At 49.8% G+C, this 21496-nt stretch overlaps 1 protein-coding gene across 2 annotated transcripts in view; it reads left to right on the forward strand.

Annotated features, from left to right (window-relative positions):
* LOC148431122 (uncharacterized) overlaps positions 1 to 21496 on the forward strand; it is a 101531-nt gene that overhangs the window by 63045 nt on the left and 16990 nt on the right. The gene's annotated exons all lie outside the window — the stretch shown is intronic.

The raw sequence follows: 21496 nt of genomic DNA on the forward strand, positions 1-21496 counted from the left end.
TATTATTATACAGAGCAGTGTGATCATTATCAGTGTATACTCAGTATTATTATACAGAGCAGTGTGATCATTATCAGTGTATACTCAGTATTATTATACAGAGCAGTGTGATCATTATCAGTGTATACTCAGTATTATACAGAGCGGTGTGACCATTATCAGTGTATACTCAGTATTATTATATAGAGCGGTGTGACCATTATCAGTGTATACTCAGTATTATTATACAGAGCAGTGTGACCATTATCAGTGTATACTCAGTATTATACAGAGCGGTGTGACCATTATCAGTGTATACTCAGTATTATTATACAGAGCGGTGTGATCATTATCAGTGTATACTCAGTATTATTATACAGAGCGGTGTGATCATTATCAGTGTATACTCAGTATTATTATACAGAGCAGTGTGACCATTATCAGTGTATACTCAGTATTATTATACAGAGCAGTGTGACCATTATCAGTGTATACTCAGTATTATTATACAGAGCGGTGTGACCATTATCAGTGTATACTCAGTATTATTATACAGAGCGGTGTGACCATTATCAGTGTATACTCAGTATTATTATACAGAGCGGTGTGATCATTATCAGTGTATACTCAGTATTATTATACAGAGCAATGTGATCATTATCAGTGTATTCTCAGTATTATACAGAGCGGTGTGACCATTATCAGTGTATACTCAGTATTATTATACAGAGCGGTGTGATCATTATCAGTGTATACTCAGTATTATTATACAGAGCAGTGTGACCATTATCAGTGTATACTCAGTATTATTATACAGAGCGGTGTGATCATTATCAGTGTATACTCAGTATTATTATACAGAGCAGTGTGACCATTATCAGTGTATACTCAGTATTATTATACAGAGCGGTGTGATCATTATCAGTGTATACTCAGTATTATTATACAGAGCGGTGTGACCATTATCAGTGTATACTCAGTATTATTATACAGAGCGGTGTGACCATTATCAGTGTATACTCAGTATTATTATACAGAGCGGTGTGACCATTATCAGTGTATACTCAGTATTATTATACAGAGCGGTGTGACCATTATCAGTGTATACTCAGTATTATTATACAGAGCAGTGTGATCATTATCAGTGTATACTCAGTATTATTATACAGAGCGGTGTGACCATTATCAGTGTATACTCAGTATTATTATACAGAGCGGTGTGATCATTATCAGTGTACATCAGTATTATTATACAGAGCGGTGTGACCATTATCAGTGTATACTCAGTATTATTATACAGAGCGGTGTGATCATTATCAGTGTATACTCAGTATTATACAGAGCGGTGTGACCATTATCAGTGTATACTCAGTATTATTATACAGAGCGGTGTGACCATTATCAGTGTATAATCAGTATTATTATACAGAGCAGTGTGACCATTATCAGTGTATACTCAGTATTATTATACAGAGCGGTGTGATCATTATCAGTGTATACTCAGTATTATTATACAGAGCGGTGTGACCATTATCAGAGTATAATCAGTATTATTATACAGAGCAGTGTGACCATTATCAGTGTATACTCAGTATTATTATACAGAGCGGTGTGATCATTATCAGCGTATACTCAGTATTATTATACAGAGCGGTGTGATCATTATCAGTGTATACTCAGTATTATTATACAGAGCAGTGTGACCATTATCAGTGTATACTCAGTATTATTATACAGAGCGGTGTGACCATTATCAGTGTATACTCAGTATTATTATACAGAGCGGTGTGACCATTATCAGTATATACTCAGTATTATTATACAGAGCAGTGTGACCATTATCAGTGTATACTCAGTATTATTATACAGAGCGGTGTGACCATTATCAGTGTATACTCAGTATTATTATACAGAGCGGTGTGACCATTATCAGTGTATACTCAGTATTATTATACAGAGCGGTGTGACCATTATCATTCTATACTCAGTATTATTATACAGTGCAGTGTGACCATTATCAGTGTATACTCAGTATTATTATACAGAGCGGTGTGATCATTATCAGTGTATACTCAGTATTATTATACAGAGCGGTGTGATCATTATCAGAGTATAATCAGTATTATTATACAGAGCAGTGTGACCATTATCAGTGTATACTCAGTATTATTATACAGAGCAGTGTGACCATTATCAGTGTATACTCAGTATTATTATACAGAGCGGTGTGACCATTATCAGTGTATACTCAGTATTATTATACAGAGTGACCATTATCAGCGTATACTCAGTATTATTATATAGAGCGGTGTGACCATTATCAGTGTATAATCAGTATTATTATACAGAGCGGTGTGACCATTATCAGCGTAGACTCAGTATTATTATACAGAGCGGTGTGACCATTATCAGTGTATACTCAGTATTATTATACAGAGCGGTGTGACCATTATCAGTGTATAATCAGTATTATTATACAGAGCGGTGTGACCATTATCAGTGTATACTCAGTATTATTATACAGAGCGGTGTGACCATTATCATTCTATACTCAGTATTATTATACAGTGCAGTGTGAATATTATCAGTGTATACTCAGTATTATTATACAGAGCGGTGTGACCATTATCAGTGTATACTCAGTATTATTATACAGAGCGGTGTGACCATTATCAGCGTATACTCAGTATTATTATACAGAGCGGTGTGACCATTATCAGTGTATACTCAGTATTATTATACAGAGCGGTGTGACCATTATCTGTGTATACTCAGTATTATTATACAGAGCGGTGTGACCATTATCTGTGTATACTCAGTATTATTATACAGAGCGGTGTGATCATTATCAGTGTATACTCAGTATTATTATACAGAGCGGTGTGACCATTATCAGTGTATACTCAGTATTATTATACAGAGCGGTGTGACCATTATCAGTGTATACTCAGTATTATTATACAGAGCGGTGTGACCATTATCAGTGTATACTCAGTATTATTATACAGAGCGGTGTGACCATTATCAGTGTATACTCAGTATTATTATACAGAGCAGTGTGACCATTATCAGTGTATACTCAGTATTATTATACAGAGCAGTGTGACCATTATCAGTGTATATTCAGTATTATTATACAGTGCAGTGTGACCATTATCAGCGTATACTCAGTATTATTATACAGAGCGGTGTGACCATTATCAGTGTTTCTACTTCAGGGTCCATAGGGGGTCCACAGGGTTGACCTTGGGGTATAGGTTGGGAACCAAATCCGGGCACCACGCAGTTAAAGCTTTTAGCTCCCAGGATGCACTTGGGTCCACTCTCCCTATAACCCCACCCCCAGCCAGAGGCACCTCAGTTTAAGTTGGTGCCCGGCCGGAATCGGGTCACCGTTTAGTGCAGTGGGGAGCTGATTAGCAGCCCCTAAGCTTTATTTTTTCTGAAGGACAGAGTTTTTTATTTTTCCTTTGGATTCTTCAGAGCGGCAGCGTCAGACTGTCCATAGGACGTCTAAGCTGGCGCTCCGTCACCCCGCTGGCGCTGAGACGCCAGTACAGATCTGGGGATCTCAGCGGGACCCCAGAGTCTGTACTAGCCGGACTCTGCGGGCGCCCAGGACTGCTGCCGGATCCACGGGGAGCAGGTAAGGCGCGGGTCACCGCTTGCGGTGATCCGCGCATTTGAAATGCAGTCCTGTGCCTCCGGTCTCTGGGGACAGACCGGAGGCGCCGGCAGTGGCGGCGGGCCCCCCATACCCCGTGTGTCCACTAGACCACCAGGGACTTAGTGTTCGGTGCAGGGAGCCGGCGTCCCGGGGGTTAATAGCCGGCCAGGGGAGGCAGCCTTCCCTGTTACAGCGGCTCCTCCCCTCAGCTCAGCGCGCCTTTCAGTATCCATAGTCTGGCGTCACTGAGCTGCTTCCTCCGCGGGCCACGCTTCCTCTGAGGTCTCCAGCGGCCATTTTCTCTGTGGTGCAGCAGAAATCTCTGGAGATGGCAGTGAGCCCAGTCCCCCTGCGTACCTCACCATCAGGTCAGTGTACACAGCGCTGTAGCCTTCCCAGACACTGAATCTGGGCAGTTGAATGCAGTGTAATAGTGCAGTATATTATATGACATGTTTATGTATATATGTATATATCTGCATTGTATGTGACTTATGCTAGTGCTGACTGTACTTTATTCTCTCACCTGTCAGTGTATATCTATCCCTTTCCTTATCTGCCCTAATACAACTGTACTTGGGGTGGTTCTGAGACCTCACATTTATATACTTGTTAATATTTGTGAGGTTTGTCACATACTGTTGCGTGCTGCACGTTGCCATATTTTGAGTGGAACTGTGTGTTGCATACGCTGAAAATGGGTCCCTGCAGCTAATTTTTGGCATCAGTCAGGACCAGTATAGCGCTGCTTGATCACAAGGCTTGGTCAGATATGTCTGACCAGGAGATGGAGCGTTATACTGCACCCATTTTTACTATCCTGCAAGCCATGTGCTGCAGGTGTTAGTGCGGAGGATTTAACTCTTAAAGGGTTCTGTATGTGGCGTCATCGGGTGCCGGCCCCTTTCACGACCCCCTTAGGCGGTTTGTTTTCTCGGGATCCTCTCATTTGCGGATCGCCGGGCGGGCCCCATTGTTGTACCTCACTTGGGGTTACTTCACCATACTGCCCTTTTCATCTCAGGGTATCTCGCAGCTTCTTGCACTCTTCCCCTGTGACACAGACTACCGCTCCCTGCAGGGGTTTTTCGCAGTATATGAATTCCCCCTGGTGCCACAATAGTCTGTCATTCCCCTTGCAGGGATTACCACAACAGCCACCCTGGGTGGATGTCGTTTTCTACGAAACGCTAATTGGCGTGGTTGACGCCCTGTGGTTACTTCCCAGTTGGCTCTGCCGTGAACTGGATACTGTTTTGGGCTCTTTCCCTCTTACACGGGGGGAAGCCTATTTCAGGTATTATTATCCCTGCTTTAGGGCTGGTAGCAGGTCCATTCTGGTTAAAGTGAATGTTGACCTGCACCTGTATCATACACCCTCAGTATTACGTGCCTTCTGGGTCCCTGTTGCTGACTAGCGGGTGGATCGCATGGCGGGACTCTGGCCGTTGCCAGATACGAGGTATTACAACAGTGTTTGGCCTCCTGTCCCAAATTCCCTGAGGGTCATCACGAGCCCCTCCTGGGGTGGATGGGCATGTTACTCGTCTGATTACAGACGTTACTACGCCTCCCATTCCTGCGTGGTCGGATTCTTCTGATCCGTAGGTGGTAACTCTGCCTGAAATCAGTATACTCGCTTTCAGGGGTTGTTACCCATCCTACCATGGCTATAGCATGGTTGGTTAATACTATTGCATAGTGAGCTGATGCATTTGTAATGTTTTTTCCCCTCCAACACGTCTGGGGTTCAAGTGTATTTGGTCGCTCACGTAATATATGCAGTTGTCATAGGTGGAAATGCCTATATTGGATACCAGCTCCAAACTTTCAGAGTTCCGGCTGCGACGGTATCCTCCGTAATACCCTATGGCTGCGCTCTGGGAATGCAGAGGTGCAGATACCATCTATAGGGTATATCTGACCTTGACAGTGGCAGTACAAATTTCCCGCCTTCAGCTATGCTCACTACGGGGCCTCAGACTATTAAGTCTTTTTGTCCTCTGGGTCAGCCTAAAGGTCTGTTTCTTCATAGACTGTCGGCCTTTACAAGGGCCGACATATCCAGTTCCGAGCAGGCCTGGACTGCCAGCCGATCCTGCTTCTGAACCAACGGATATATCGTCAGCCTGACGAGACAGGCCTACCACTGGGAGATGGCGATTTCTCAGTTTGCCCGGTACTAGTGTCTAGTTGCCGCGGCTACGTGGGTAGGAGGGTACGCCCTCTCTTTGCTCAGGCGGCCTATTTCCATGTGATGGTACGCAGGCCCTTATTCAGAACAGGGCCTTACAAATCCAGAAAGCTATACAGTTGTTGCGGTAAGCGGAGCTAATTGGGCCATCCCCACTTTCTCAGCGAGGGACTGGTTGTTCTGCTTTCTTTCTGGTGCGGTGGCTGAATGGTCCTCTTTGGCCTATTCTCTGTCTCAATTCCCCGAACCAGTTCCTAAAGCTACCTGGGTTCAGGAAGCAATCCCTATGCTCCATCATACTATGTTTGGAACCCGGGGACTTTATGGTATCACTGGATATACAGGACGCGTGCCTACGGGTACTTACAGAGACCTTACCTCAGCATGGACTGAGGTTTGCTGTATCACAGCACTTACGATTTTTCGGGCTCTGCCTGTGGGGACTGATCTCAGCCCCACAGGGGTTTACCAGCGTTTTGGATTTTCTGACAGTTCTTCTGTTGAGTATATCCCAATGCTCCTGTACCTGGATGGCCTCCTGCTCTTAGCAGGATCACCGGGGTACTTTACAGCCGGGTCTGGTTGACTGTGGGTTCTTCAGGGTGCAGACGTTTAATCAAGGGGAAAAAAGTCCTCCCTGCATCCCTCTCTGGGTATTCTTCACCTAGGAGTCCTACTGGATTCTCAAAATCTGAGAATTCTTCTGGCTTAAGACGGCATCTCCACTCTTCCATTAGGAGTACATGGATGTCTGCGCAGTCGCCATATGTCTTTACACTCTGGGATGCATGGTCCACTATTCAGTGTCTGCCTTTGGAAGGGTGAAATGGGCTCAGTTCCATTCCAGGCCTTTCCATAATTGGCTTATCTCCAGATGGAACGAGTTTTTTCTGTCGGATCACTGTTCAAACGATGATGCTCTCCCCGGAGGCAAGTCGGTCCCTTTTCGGGTGACTATGGCCATCTCGTCCGGGTATTCTTTGCTAAGGACAGTGTCTGGTTCGCATCCATTTCAGTGCAATTGGATGTCTGTCGATTCCACCCTGTCAATTAACTTGTTGGAACTTTAGCCTGTCTTGGGCTTCACTCTGGCATAGCCCTTGTTTCCAGGTGAACCTGAAAAAGTTCAGTCCGACAGGGTCAGAACAGTGGCTTCCTTTTTAGCAATACTGTTCGTTGGGTGGCAATGTCAGGTATGTCATACATTCGGGCATTGTCTGAGGGTCTCCTCCCGACCATCTCGACAGTGTTCATTTCGGGTGCTCTCCATTGGGAAGCGGGAGTCCTCAGCCGTTACGACGTGCATCCCGGGGACTAGTCTCTTCCCCAAGAGAGGTTTCATCTCCTGGTGAGCAGGGGGGGGGGGGGGCCCTCCTGAGGTGACACTCATGGCCTTCTGACTCTATCACACTATGGTGTTACAGTCCAACTCTGGGGATTCTGAAGCAACCTTCAGTGACTCTTTGTCGGTGAAGGGGTTCTTCCAATTTGCGTACCTGTGTTCTCCAGTCTCCATTCTTCCTCGAGGGAAGTGTTTCAATAGAGACAATGATGCTTTCCTGCTGGTGGCTCCTGATTGCCCCAGATGTCAGGGGTACTTGGTTTTTCGGAGTCTCTCCATCGATACTCCATTCCTGATGCTTCGCTACCCAGACCTGTTGTCTCAGGGTCCTGGGGTTTGCCTTGGACCTGGGTCGTTTGTCTTTGACTACGTCCCTATAGTGGTCTTACGGCTTCCATGGCTTTGTCATCGTTGGAATGATTGGAGCACATGGATCAGCTTTTGCTGGGACCTACCACAATCTGTGGCACCCATAATTCTTATGGTATTATACCTATCAATACGATCCTCTGGTGTCCAGGATTTCCAGATATTCTGGCATTCCTTCCGGCTGGCTTGGGTTTCTCCCTCGGCCTGGCCTTCCTGACAGTGCAGATCTCTACACTGTCAGTATGATTAGGTTATGGAATTGCTCCACTCTGATATCCAGTTCATCCTTTGGAGTGTTTTCTGGATTATGCCTCCATTTGTCCTCCCTAGGGTCTCCTTGGGAGTTAGGAGTGGTTCTTCGTTAACTCCGGGGAAAGTTAATGGAACCGCTGGTTGTAATAGCCATTACATGGTCTATTGCTTTGGCTTTCTCTCTTTCTATCAGGGAGTTTATATCAACCAGGTGAGTGTCGGAATTGGGAGCGTTCTCATGTGGCTCCCTCTTCTGGAGGGCATCTTGTTAGGGTGTGAGTTGCTCTCACCCTGTGTTTCTTCTTAGTGATTTTCAGGTTCCATATTATTCTGGAACTTATGGTGCGGCCATTCAGTCCCCAGTCCTCTCGGCTGGTGTGGCCTCATTGACTGTGGTCCGGCCTCTGTGGATTTATGTGATCCATTCAAGTTCCTGACGGAAATTGGACTCCTTATTGGTGGTCTGAGATTTCTGGTTTTAACAGGAAAGGATGGCCGGCCTATGGCCATATGTTGGCTGGACGGCCTCGTATGTCTTCTTCAGGGGCCTACCCATGGGTAGGCCTTTCTGTTGTTGCTGCTTGTTTTTTTCTCGGGCCATGTAACCCTCGTGGGTGGCTCGCGGTGGCGCCTTGGCTGGTTTGTCTTGCTAGGTGGCCACCTGGTCTTCTGTCTACACCTTTTTAGGGTTCTAGGCATTGTTTTCCTTTGCCTCTCAGGATGCTTCCTTTTTGGCGGCGGATTCTCCTCTCAGCACAGGAGCGTCCCCTCCCTTGGTTGAACTGCTTTGGGACATCCCCAAGGTCAACCCTGTGGACCCCCTATGGACCCTGAAGTAGAAAACAAGAGATATGGTAAGAACTTACCTTTGTTATCTCTGTTTCTACGAAGTCCATAGGGTCCACAGGGCGCCCGCCCTGACGCACCTGGCTTCAAATGGGCTGTGTGACTGGTCACCGGTTTTCCGTCTCCCATTTCTGTGAGTATGGTTATCGAGTGTTCCAGTTTTCTCTCTTTTTTTCTCCTCCTCCGGCCTTTGGCTACTTACAAACTGAGGTGCCTCTGGCTGGGGTGGGGTTATAGGGAGAGTGGACCCAAGTGCATCCTGGGAGCTAAAAGCTTTAACTGCGTGGTGCCCGGATTTGGTTCCCAACCTATACCCCAAGGTCAACCCTGTGGACCCTATGGACTTCGTAGAAACAGAGATAACAAAGGTAAGTTCTTACCATATCTCTTGTTATTATTATACAGAGCAGTGTGACCATTATCAGAGTCAGTATTATTATACAGAGCGGTGTGACCATTATCAGCGTATACTCAGTATTATTATACAGAGCAGTGTGACCATTATCAGCGTATACTCAGTATTATTATACAGAGCAGTGTGACCATTATCAGCGTATACTCAGTATTATTATACAGAGCGGTGTGATCATTATCAGTGTATACTCAGTTTCTACTTCAGGGTCCATAGGGGGTCCACAGGGTTGACCTTGGGGTATAGGTTGGGAACCAAATCCGGGCACCACGCAGTTAAAGCTTTTAGCTCCCAGGATGCACTTGGGTCCACTCTCCCTATAACCCCACCCCCCAGCCAGAGGCACCTCAGTTTAAGTTGGTGCCCGGCCGGAGTTGGGTCACCGTTACTGCAGGGGGGCTGCTTAGCAGCCCCTAAGCTTAAAAGAGTTTTATTTTATTATTTTTTACTACTCTTCAGAGCGGCAGCATCAGACTGTCCAATGGACGTCTGAGCTGCCGCTCCTACACCCCGCCGGCGCTGCGACGCCAGTACAGATCTGGGGATCGCAGCGGGACCCCAGAGTCTGTACTAGCCGGGCTCTGGAGGAATCCCTGGGCTGCTGCCGGATCGACGGGGACAGGTAAGTCGCGTGGTCACCGCTTGCGGTGATCCACGTGTGAATATGCAGCCTTATGCCTCCGGTCTCTGGGGACAGACCGGAGGCGCTAGCGGTGGCGGCGGGCTCCCCCTCCATGGAGGCATACCCCGCGTGTCCACAGCCCACCAGGGATTATAGCGGCAGCGGGAGCCGGCATCCCGGGGGGTTAATTGCTAGCCAGGGGAGGAAGCCTTCCCTGTCTAGCGGCTCCTCCCTCAGCTCAGCGCGCCTTTCAATAATACAGTCTGGCGTCGCTGAGCTGCTTCCTCCGCGGGCCACGCTTCTTCTGAGGTCTCCAGCGGCCATTTCTCTGTGGTGCTGCAGAACTCTTAGGATGACAGTGAGCCCAGTCCCCCTGCGTACCTGGCCATTTGGGTGAGAGTACACAGCGCTATAGCCTTCCCAGACACTGAATCTGGGCAGTTGAATGTAGCGACATTGTGCAGTATATTATATGTCATGTTTATGTATATATATATATATATATATATATATATATATATATCTGCATTGTATGTGACTTATGCTAGTGCTGACTGTCTGCTTTTCCTCTCACCTGTCAGTGTATATCTATCCCTTTTCTTTATCTGCCCTAATACAGGTGTACCTGGGGTGGTTCTGAGACCTCACATATATATATTTGTTAATATCTGTGAGGTTTGTCACATACTGTTGCGTGCTGCACGTTGCCATATTTTAGATGGAACTGTGAGTTGCATACGCTGATAATGGGTCCCTGCAGCTAATCTTAGCGTCAGTCAGGACCGGTATGGCGCTGCTTAATATTTCCGTCAAGATAGTCAGATATATCTGACCAGGAGATTGCACACGATACTGCACCCATTATTGCGATCCTGCAAGTCATGTGCTGCAGGAATTAGTGCGGAGGATTTTAACTCAGAAAGGTTTATGTATGCGGCACCATCTGGCGCCGGGCCCCTTGCACGACCCCCTTAAAGTGCGGTTTATTTCTCAGGATCCTCTCCTTTGAGGATCGCCGGGCGGGCCCCATTGTCGTCACTCGCTTGGAGTTACTTCACCATACTGCCCTTTTGAACTCGGGGTATCTCGCAATTTCTTGCAATTTACCCCTGTGCAACAGACTGTCGCTCCCCGCCGGGGTTTTTCACAGTACATGAATTACCTCCGATACCACATCGGTCTGTCATTCCCCTTGCAGGGATTACCACAACGGCCACCCTGGTGGATGTTGTTTTATAGAAATACTAATTGGCGTGATATACGTCCTGTGGTTACTGACCAGTGGCTCTGCCGTGAACTGGATGGTATATTCGGCTCTTTCCCTCTCACATGGGGGGAGCCGATTTCAAGTATTATTATCCCTGCTTTGGGGCTGGTAGCCAGGTTCATTCTGGATATAGAGAATGTCGATCCTGCACCTGTATCATACATCTCCCGTTTTCTGCCCAGAGGGTGGATCTCATAGCGGGAGTCTGGCTGTCGCCAGATACGAGGAGTCACAAAGGCCTCCTGTTTCCCATTCCCTGAGGGTCCTCACAAGTAATGGAAATCCCCTTCTGGGATGGATTTGTATGTTAATCATCGGGTTACAGGCATTAATATGCCTCCCATCCCGGCCTGGACGGATTTTACGGATCCGTAGGTGGTAACTTTGCCTGAATTCAATGTACTCGTTTTCAGGGCCTGTTGCCCGTCCTACCATGGCCATCGCATGGTGATGCTTTTGTGACGTTTTTCCCCTCCAACACGTCCTGAGGTTCAAATATCTTTTGCCGCTCACATAAAATATGCAGTGGTCATATGTGGGATTACCTCATGGGATGCCGGTCTTCTAACTTTCAGGGTTTCGGCGGCGTCTGTATCCGCCGCAGTACCCTATGGCTGCGTTATGGGAAAGCAGAGGTGCACACTCCTTCCATGGGGAAGATCTTGTTTGGTCCTGACCTTGACAAGATCGTTGCATCATTGGCAGTATCACTAATGGGGAGATACCGTCTTTAGCTACTCCCACTACATTCGGACTAACTCTGTTAAGTCTTTTTGTCCTCAGGGTCAGCCTAAAGGCCTGTTTTTTTCTAGGCTGTCGGCCTCCATGGGGGCCACCATATCCAGTACCGAGCAGTCCTGGACTTCCGGACGACCCTGTTTCTACACCTGAGGATATACCCTCAGCCTGACGGGACAGGTCTACATCTGGGGAATTTCCAGAGTGAGGTACTGATTCTCAACGGCCTCTCATTGCTCAGGCAGCCTCCTCACAGGCATTGTTACACGGGCCCTTCTTCAGACCTGATCAGGGCCTTACAATCCCAGAAAGCTATACAGTCTTTGTGGTAAGCAGAGCTATTTCGGCCAACCTCACTATCTCAGTGAGGGACTGGTTGTTCTACTTTCTTTCTGGGGCGGTGACCGACTGGTCCTCATTTGCCTATACTCTGTCTCAAATCCCTGAATCAGATTCCAACGGTGCCTGGACTCAGGTGGAATCGTCCATGCTCCATCATCCGACGTTTGGAACCTGGGGATTTTAGGGTATATCTGAGTATTCAGGATACGTACCTACGGGTACGTACAGAGCCATCTCATCAGCATGGGTTCAGGTTTGCTGTGCCACAGCAACACTTGTAAGTTTCGGGCTCTGCCTTTTGGGACTGTCCTCAACTCCACCGGGGTTTACCAGCCTTATGGATTTTCTGACAGTTCACCTGTTCAGGGTATCCGAATGCTCCTTTCTCTGGACGGTCTCCTGCTTTTAGCAGGATCACCAAGGTACTTTACCGCCAGGTCAGGATAACCGTGGCTTCTTCTCGGCACAGATAATTAGTCAACGGAGAAAAAGTCCTCCCTACATCCCTCACAGGGTTTTCTTCATCTGGGAGCACTGCTGGATTCTCAGACTCTGAGAATTTTTCTGGCGTAAGACAAGATCTCCACTCTTCAACTTGGAGTGTGCGGATATCTACGCATTCGACATATGTCATTACTCTTTGTGATGCGCGGTCTACCAGAGTGTCTACCTTTTGGTAGGGTGGAATGTGCTCAGTTCCATTCCAGACCTTGCCATAATTGACTCCCCTCCAGATGGATCGAGTTTTTCCCATCGGATCGCTGTTCGAACGATGATACTTTCTCCGGAGGCGAGTTGGTCTCTGTCCGGGTGGCTATGGCCATCTCGTCCAGGGTGTTCTTTGCTACAGACAGTGTCTGGTCCGCATTCGTTTCGGGGCAGTTGGACGTCTGTCGTTTCTGTCCTGCCACTTAACTTGTTGATACTTTAGGCTGTCTTGGACCTTCACTCTGGCCTAACCCATATGTCACGGTAAACCTGAATAGGTTCAGTCCGACAGTGTCACAACAGTGACTTCCATCTAGGCAACACTGGTAGTTGGGTGGCAATGTCAGGTATGTCATCCATTCTGACATAGTCCAAGGGTCTTCTCCTGGCCAACTCTGCAGTGTTTATTCCCGGAGCTCTCCATTGGGAAGCGGGCTTCCTCAGCTGTTGCGACGTGCATCCCGGGGACTAGTCTCTTCTCCAAGAGAGGTTTCAACTCCTGGTGAGCAGAGGGGGCCTCCCTGAGGGGATTGATCCTCATGGCCTTCTGACTTGATCACACATTACCGGTGTTACAGTCCAGCTCCAGGAGTACTGAAGCTACCTTCAGTGACTCTTTGTCAGTGAAGTGGTCCTTCCACTTTGTGTACCTGTGTCCTCCGGTCTCCCTTCTTCCTCGAGGTCTTCGGAAGTTTAATTCGAGACGGAGGGGTTTTCCTTCTGGGGGCTCCAGTTCGTCCCAGACATCACTGGTACTGAGATTTTCGGAGTCTCCTCATCGATACTCCGTTCCTACTGCTTCACTATCTGGACCTGTTGTCTCAGGGTCCTTGTTTTTCCCTGGACCTGGATCGTTTGTCTTTGACTGCGCCCCTACTGTGGTCCTAGGGCTTCCCTGGCTCTGTCTTCATTGAGATGTTTAGAGCAGATAGGCCAGACTTTGCTGGGATCTGCCACGGACTGTGGCATACATAATTCTTATGGTATCGTACCTGTCGATACGATCCTCCGGTGTCCAGGATTTTCAGATATTCTGGCATTCCTTCCGGCTGGCTTGGGTTTCACCCTTGGCCTGGCCTTCCTGACAGTGCGGATCTCTACACTGTCGGTATGGTTAAGATATGGAATTGCTCCGCTCTGGTATCCAGTTCATCCTTTGGAGTGTTTTCTGGATTATGCCTCCACTTGTCCTCCCTAGGGACTCCTGGGGAGTTAGTAGTGGTTCTTTGTTCCGTCCGGGGACAGTCAATGGAACTGCTGGTTGTGATAGCCATTACATGGTCTATTGTTTAAGCTCTCTCTCTCTCAGGGTGTTTAAATCAACCAGGAGAGTGTGAATTGGGAGCGTTCTCATGTGGCTCCCTCTTCTGGAGGGCATCAGGTCAGGGTGTGAGTTGCTCTCGCCCTGTATTTCTTCTTAGAGTGGTTTTTAGGTTCCATATTATTCTGGAACTTATGGTACTGCCATTCAGTCCCCAGTCTTCTCGGCTGGTGTGGCCTCATTGACTGTGGTCCGGCCTCTTTGGCTTTATATGATCCGTTCAAGTTCCTTATGGTAATCGGACTCCTTATTGGTGGTCTGCGGTTTCTGGTTTTCACAGGAAACGATGGCCGGCCTATAATGAAATGTTGGCTGGATGGACTCGTATGTCTTCCTCAGGGGCCTACCCATAGGTAGGCATTTCTGTCGTTGAGGCTTGTTTTTTCTCGGGTCATGTAACCCTCGTGGGTGGCTCGTTGTGGCGCCTCGGCTGTTTTGCCTTACTAGGTGTCCACGTGGTCTTCTGTCCAAACCTTTTTTTAAGGTTCTAGGCATTGGTTTCCTTTGCCTCTCAGGATGCTTCCTTTTTGGCGACGGATTCTCCTCTCAGCACAGGAGCGTCCCCACCCTTGGTTGAACTGCTTTGGGACATCCCCAAGGTCAACCCTGTGGACCCCCTATGGACCCTGAAGTAGAAAACAAGAGATATGGTAAGAACTTACCTTTGTTATCTCTGTTTCTACGAAGTCCATAGGGTCCACAGGGCGCCCGCCCTGACGCACCTGGCTTCATATGGGCTGTGTTACTGGTCACCGGTTTCCCGTCTCCTTTTCTGTGAGTATGGTTCTAGAGTGTTCCAGTTTTCTCTCTCTTTTTCTCTCCTCCTCCGGCCTTTGGCTACTTACAAACTGAGGTGCCTCTGGCTGGGGGGTGGGGTTATAGGGAGAGTGGACCCAAGTGCATCCTGGGAGCTAAAAGCTTTAACTGCGTGGTGCCCGGATTTGGTTCCCAACCTATACCCCAAGGTCAACCCTGTGGACCCTATGGACTTCGTAGAAACAGAGATAACAAAGGTAAGTTCTTACCATATCTCTTGTTATTATTATACAGAGCAGTGTGACCATTATCAGGGTCAGTATTATTATACAGAGCGGTGTGACCATTATCAGCGTATACTCAGTATTATTATACAGAGCAGTGTGACCATTATCAGCGTATACTCAGTATTATTATACAGAGCGGTGTGATCATTATCAGTGTATACTCAGTATTATTATACAGAGCAGTGTGACCATTATCAGCGTATACTCAGTATTATTATACAGAGCGGTGTGACCATTATCAGGGTATACTCAGTATTATTATTATACAGAGCTGTGTGACCATTATCAGTGTATACTCAGTTTCTACTTCAGGGTCCATAGGGGGTCCACAGGGTTGACCTTGGGGTATAGCTGGATCTGGATCCACGGGCACCACGCAGTTAAAGCTTTGCTGCTCCCAGGATGCACTTGGGTCCGTCCTCCTCTATACCCCTCCCCGGCCACAGGCACCTCAGTTTTAGTTGGTGCCCGGCCGGAGTCGGGTCACCCTGTCGCAGTGGGGCTGCAGGAGCAGCCCCTAAGCTTTATTTTAAAAGAGAAATTTTTTATTTTTTTCTACTTTTTTTACACTGTTAGAGCGGCAGCATCAGACTGTCCTTTAGGACGTCCACGCTGCCGCTCCTTCTCCCCGCTGGCGCCGCGACGCCAGTACAGCTCTGGGGATCGCGGCGGGACCCCAGAGCCTGTACTAGCCGGGCTCTGGGGACTCCCTTGACTGCTGCCGGACGCGACAGGGATCAGGTAAGCCGCGGGTCGCCGCGTGCGGCGGCCCGCGGATACTTCAATGCAGTCAGGAGCCTCCGGTCTCTGGGGACAGACCGGAGGCGCTAGCGGCGGCGGCGGGCTCCCCCTCAATTGAGGAATACCCTGCGTGTCCGCTAGACCACCAGGGTATCAGGCTGGTAGCGGGACCGGCAACCCGGGGGTTAATTGCTAGCCAGGGGAGGCAGCCTTCCCTGTCTAGCGGCTCCTCCCCTCAGCTCAGCGCGCCTTTCAACTAGGAGTCTGGCGTCGCTGAGCTGCTCTTATCTCTCGGCCACTCCTCCTCTGAGGTCTCCGGCGGCCATCTTTACTGGCACATCGCAGACTCCCAGGCGGTATCAAGTGGACCGGTCCCCCTGTGTACCTCTCCCCTGCTAAAGGACAGTGTACACAGCGCTATAGCCCTCCCAGACACTGAATCTGGGCGGTTGATTGTAGCGGAAGGTGCAGTGAGTATAACTTTTCTGCATTGTATGTGACTATTGCTAGTGCTGCCTGTCTGTGACTTATTCTCCTTACTGTCAGCTTATAACTATCCCTTTCCTTCTCCTACGGCCCGGCAGGTGTGTGGGGGAAGGGCGTTTTTCTGAGACCCTCACTTATATAAAACACGTATTTGTGGGGTCAGTCACATACTGTTGTGTGCTACACAGTACCATATCTGGGCTGTTGTGTCGCATACTGGTGAGTGCGCGGGTGTTAAAACCGTAATTCCTCTGGTGATACCTGTTTCTTGTGATTTACGGTATCATGTCTGATGAGGAGACTGAGCGCTCTGTGGCTCCTGTGCTATTTTCCTGCAGACGCTGTGCTGCTGGAGTTGATGGGGAGGACTTATCTCAGGATGGTCTGTGCGGGCGGTGCCAGCTGGTACCGGGCCCCTCCAACCCCCCTGTATCACAGGACCCTCCTTGGGCGATGTTTTCACAGGTGCTGGCGTCTATTGCGGACCGGTTATCGGTCCCATCAGCGGTCCCTTCTAGGGCGTTACCGCAGCCCACCATCCCCCATTCCCCGAGGGTTCCATAAATGTTGCGGTCTTCCCCCGGGGCCCAGACTGTGGGTCCTTACTCGGGACTGCCTGTGTATGTGCAGTCTTCCCCAGGGACGTGTCAGTCTGTAGTGCCTTTGCAGAGTTTTGCTCCAACGGCTCCTCCGCCTTGGGTGGATGTTCTATCCAGCTCCGTACAGAGTCTGGCGGCTTCATCCTCGGCGTTTCAGTCCATGTTGCAAGGTGATGTGCCACCAAGGGTGTCTAAACGTCCGGTTGTGAGTTCACTAGCTGCGCAGTTGTCGGACTCGGAAGTGTCCTCAGATGATGGAGAAATCCATGAGGACTCTGACTCTGATGTCATGGGGCAGGAGGTGGAAGCTAAGTCCTCCATTAATGTTCCAGCCTTAGTTAGGGCGGTGCGGGCTATCCTACATGTTGAGGATGATGCGCCGGCTCCTAGGTCGAAGTTTCCTAATTTTAAAAAGGCCAAGGTGACCTCAACTGTGTTCCCCCTGTCTGATCAATTATCGGATCATATGGCGGCGGCCTGGCAATTACCTAGTAAGAGGTTCCATCCACAGAAGAGGTTGGCGGCGAACTATCCTTTTCCTGAAGCTCATTGCAGGAAATGGGAAACTCCGCCGGCGGTGGATTCCCACGTTACCCGCTTGATCAAAAGCGCGACGCTGCCATTGCCGTCTATCTCCTCTTTGAAGGATCCCACGGACAGGAAGGTGGAGACTTGTTTAAAGTCCATTTATTCTCTTTCCGGGGCGGTGGCTCGCCCGTCCATGGCTATCTCCTGGGTGGCTAAAGCCATTAAGGCATGGGCCAATGCCTTGGAGGATACCTTTCCTGATGAGGCTCCGGATATCCAGAGAGCGTTAGTGGGACAGATGCGGGATGCAGCTTCCTATATTGGGGAAGCGTCTTTGGATGCCAGCCTGCTCACTTCTAGGGTGTCGGCTGCAGCGGTATCTGCTCGGCGCTCCCTGTGGCTGAGGTCCTGGAGGGCTGATGCAGATTCAAAAAAGGGTCTGGAGGCCTTGCCTTTTAATGGTGATTTACTATTTGGTCCGGATTTGGACAGAATAGTGGATACTTTGGCTAAGTCCAAGTCGGCTTTTCTCCCTTCGGCCTCTGCGCCGGCTAAAGTGAGGAGCTCTGCCTTTCGGTCCTTTCGGGTTCAGGGTAAGGCCAAGGGCCAGTCCTTCCCGAGACATTCGGCGACCAAGGCCGCACCCAAGCCCAAGAAGCAGGCATGGAGTGCTCGGCGCCCTTCTTCCAAGCAGGAGGATAAGCCTGCTGCCTGATGGGACGGGCCTCTCTCTGGGGGACCCCAGAGTGGGAGGCCGACTTCTCCAATTCGCCCAGTGTTGGCACAATACCACCACGGATGCCTGGGTTCGAGAAGTAGTCTCTCAGGGGTACGCCCTGTCTTTTCGGTTCAGGCCGCCCCACCAGTTTTTCTGTACGAGTCCTTCTCTGGACAAGACCAAAGCTGGTCAGATTCAGGTAGCTATAGAATCCTTGCTACAAGCAGGGGTCATTGTTCCCGTTCCGCAGTCTCAGCGCGGGACGGGGTACTATTCTACTCTGTTTCTGGTACAGAAACCCAATGGTTCTCATCGCCCTATCCTGAATTTGAAGTCTCTGAACAGATACCTCAGAGTTCCCAGGTTCAGGATGGAAACGTTACGTTCCATCATTCTGGCGATGGAACCCGGGGATTATATGGTCTCCCTCGATATCCAGGACGCCTATCTCCATGTGCCCATAGCACCGGCACATCAGCGGTATCTGAGGTTTGCTATCCTGAACCATCACTACCAATTTCGGGCGTTGCCTTTTGGCCTTTCCACGGCTCCGAGGGTGTTCACCAAGGTGATGGCGGTTATGGCTGCCCACCTTCGGGGTCAGGGTCTACGTCTGTTGCCGTACCTGGACGATCTTCTGCTGCTGGCGAGCTCCCCGGAGGTGCTTCTTCGACATCTCCACCTGACCATTGCTTGTCTTCAAGCACACGGGTGGTTGATAAACTGGAAGAAGTCCTCCCTGATTCCATCACAGCGGATGGTTCATTTGGGAGCCCTGCTGGATTCTCGTCAGCAGCGGATTTTCCTGACTCCAGAGAAGGTCTCCTCCCTGCAGCTGCGGATACACAGTTGCCTGAGCAGTTGCCGCCTGTCGGTCCATTCAGCTATGAGAGTTCTGAGGTCCATGGTGTCGACATTCGACATGGTGGAATTTGCCCAGTTCCATTCCCGGCCCCTGCAGGGGCTGATTCTATCGGAATGGAACGGGTTACCTCACCGGATCCGCTCTCAGATGCTGGTGTTGTCCGCGGAGGTTCGGCAGTCTTTGGCTTGGTGGCTTCAGACGGTGCATCTGGTCGAGGGGCGCCCCTTTTGGATCCCGGACTGGGTCCTGCTCACGACGGATGCCAGTCTTCGGGGTTGGGGGGCAGTGACCGGCTCATTATCGCTTCAGGGTCGTTGGTCCGCGGAAGAAGCACTTCTCCCCATCAACATCCTGGAACTGCGGGCTGTGTACAGGGCCCTGCAGTCGTCCGGCCCCGCTCTTCACGGAAGGGCGGTTCAGGTGCAGTCCGACAACGCCACCACGGTGGCGTACATCAACCACCAAGGGGGAACTCGCAGTCGGGCAGCAATGTCGGAGGTGTCTCGCATTCTTGCTTGGGCGGAGTGTCACGTTCCAGCGATCTCGGCAGTCTTCATTCCCGGAGTCCTCAATTGGGAGGCGGACTTCCTCAGCCGTCACGATGTGCATCCCGGGGAATGGTCGCTTCACCCAGAGGTGTTTCAGCTACTCGTGGACAGGTGGGGGCTGCCGGAGCTGGACTTGATGGCCTCCCGTCACAATCACAAGTTGCCCGTTTACGGGTCAAGGACAAGAGACGCAGGCGCCTGTCTGGTAGACGCTCTGTCGGTGAAATGGACGTTTCACCTGGCGTATCTGTTTCCTCCGATATCCTTACTTCCTCGGGTTCTGCGGAAATTCAAGCAGGACGGCGGCACGCTCGTGCTGGTGGCTCCGGCGTGGCCCAGACGTCCTTGGTACTCCGATCTGAGGTGCCTCTCCATCGACGCTCCGTACCTTCTTCCTCAGCGTCGGGACCTGTTGTCTCAGGGGCCCTGCCTTTACCCGGATCTGGGTCGGCTGTCTTTGACGGCGTGGCTCTTGAGACAGCCGTCTTGAGGTCTAGGGGTTTCTCCAGTTCAGTGATTGGTACCATGCTTAGGGCACGCAAGCCTGCCTCCGCGCGGATTTACCACAGGGTGTGGCGCACTTATTTTCAGTGGTGTGAATCCAGAAACTATGATCCGCAGGTGTTCCGGGTTTCCAGAATCTTGGAATTTCTTCAATCGGGTTTGGACCTCGGCTTACGCCTGGCCTCTCTGAAGGTTCATGTGTCTGCTTTGTCCGTGTGGTTTCAGCGACGGATTGCTACACTGCCAGATGTTTACACCTTTTTCCAAGGTGTTCTCAGGATCCAGCCTCCCTTCGTGCCTCCGGTGGCTCCGTGGGACTTGACGGTGGTACTGAGGGTCTTGCAGGGTCCTCCTTTTGAGTCGGTGGAGCTCAAGTGGCTGACGTTTAAGACCATTTTTCTCCTGGCAATTGCTTCGGCCAGGAGGGTTTCAGAATTGGGGGCGCTTTCCTGTCGCCCTCCTTTTCTGATTTTTCACCAGGACAGGGCAGTGCTCCGCACGCGTCCTGAGTTTTTGCCCAAAGTGGTTTCAAAGTTCCACATTAATCAGGAACTTGTTGTGCCAGCTTTTCAGTCACCTGATCTTTCTGCTGGTGAGGCTTCCTTGGATGTGGTCCGGGCACTTAGAATCTATGTGGACCGGACTGCTTCGGTTAGGAAGTCGGATTCTTTGTTTGTCCTCTTCGGTTTTCACAAGAGGGGTTGGCCTGCCAACAAGCAAACGTTAGCCCGTTGGCTTCGTTCAGTTATTTGTGAGGCTTATGCACAGGAGGGTTTACCTGTGCCAGCCTCTGTTAAGGCTCATTCCACTCGTTCTGTGGGTCCCTCTTGGGCTGCTAGACGTGGCGCCTCCGCTGTTCAGCTGTGTAAGGCGGCTACTTGGTCTTCAATTCAGACGTTTTTGAGGTTTTATGCGTTTGACACCTTCGCCTCTCAGGATGCATCCTTTGGGCGCCGGGTACTCCTTTCAGCACAGGAGCGTCCCCGCCCTTAGTTGAACTGCTTTGGGACATCCCCAAGGTCAACCCTGTGGACCCCCTATGGACCCTGAAGTAGAAAACAAGAGATATGGTAAGAACTTACCTTTGTTATCTCTGTTTCTACGAAGTCCATAGGGTCCACAGGGCGCCCGCCCTGACGCACCTGGCTTCAAATGGGCTGTGTGGCTGGTCACCGGTTTTCCGTCTCCCATTTCTGTGAGTATGGTTTCTTGTGTGTTCCAGTCTTCCTTCTCTCTGTTTAGTCTCCTCCTCCGGCCTTAGCTGCTTACCAACTGAGGTGCCTGTGGCCGGGGCGGGGTATAGAGGAGGACGGACCCAAGTGCATCCTGGGAGCAGCAAAGCTTTAACTGCGTGGTGCCCGTGGATCCAGATCCAGCTATACCCCAAGGTCAACCCTGTGGACCC

The sequence above is a fragment of the Taudactylus pleione genome, unplaced genomic scaffold, assembly GCF_031769625.1.
Source record: "Taudactylus pleione unplaced genomic scaffold, aTauple2 ptg002781l, whole genome shotgun sequence".
In the NCBI taxonomy this organism is placed as follows: Eukaryota; Metazoa; Chordata; class Amphibia; order Anura; family Myobatrachidae; genus Taudactylus; species Taudactylus pleione.